A 1185-nucleotide genomic window follows, 5' to 3' on the forward strand; every position below is an offset into this window, starting at 1 on the left:
AAAAAATCTTCCAACAAATAAAAGTCCAGTGCCAGCCAGTTTTACTGCAAAATTCTACCAGACTTTCAAAGAAGAATTAACATCTAAACTCCTCAAATTATTCCAGAAAACAGAAAGAGAAGAAACATTGCCAATTCATTTTATGAGATAACAGCTACCATGATACCCAAACCACATTCAACAAAGAAACAAAGTTACAGACCAATTTCTGTCATGAACATAGATACAAAAATCACCAACAAAATGCTTTAAAACAGAATCCAAGAACACATCAAAAAGATCATCTACTGTGATCAAGTAGGCTTCATCCCACAGATGCAGGGATAGTTCAATACACAAAATTTCAAACTGGCGGGAGGTAAGGCATTCTTTGAATCCCAGCACTCAGGAGGAAGAAACAGGAGGATCTCTGTGAGTCCGAGGCCAGCCTGGCCTACAGAGCCAGTTCTAGAACAGGCACCAAAGCTACACAGAGAAATGTTATCTCAAAAATAACAAAAACAAAAAATTAAAAACTACTAAATATAATCCACTATATAAACCAACTTAAAGAACAACAACAACAAAAATAAAACAGATAATGATTAGATGCAGTTAAGGCTTTGACAAAATGAAACATGATTAAAGTCCTGGAGATATTAAGACTACAAGAACATACCTAAACATAGTAAAGGCAACTTACAGGAAGATTATAGCAAACATGAACTTAAATAGAGAGAAATTCAAAGAAATCCCACTAAAATCAGGAAGAGGACAAGGTTGTTCATTTGCTCCATATCTACTCAATATAGTACTTGGAGTCTTAACTGGAGCAGTAAGACAACTGAAAGAGATCAAGGGTATTCAAATCAGAAAGAAAAAAGTCAAATTATCTTTATTTTCAAATGAGAGTATATATAAGTGACTCTAAAATTTCCACCAGGGAACACCTCCAACTGATAAACACTTTCAGCAAAGCAGTTTGATACAAGATTAAATAATAATATCAGTAGCCATCCTATATATAAATTTCAAATGGACTGAGAAAGATATCAGGGAAATTACACCTTTCACACTAGCTTCAAATAATATAAAATATGTGAAGTAACTCTAACCAAGGAAGAAAATGACTTGCACAATGAAAACTTAAGTCTTTGAAGAAAGAAACTGAAGAAGTTATCAGAAGATGGAAAGATCTCCCATGCA

This window comes from Microtus ochrogaster, unplaced genomic scaffold (genome assembly GCF_000317375.1).
Source record: "Microtus ochrogaster isolate Prairie Vole_2 unplaced genomic scaffold, MicOch1.0 UNK9, whole genome shotgun sequence".
In the NCBI taxonomy this organism is placed as follows: domain Eukaryota; kingdom Metazoa; phylum Chordata; class Mammalia; order Rodentia; family Cricetidae; genus Microtus; species Microtus ochrogaster.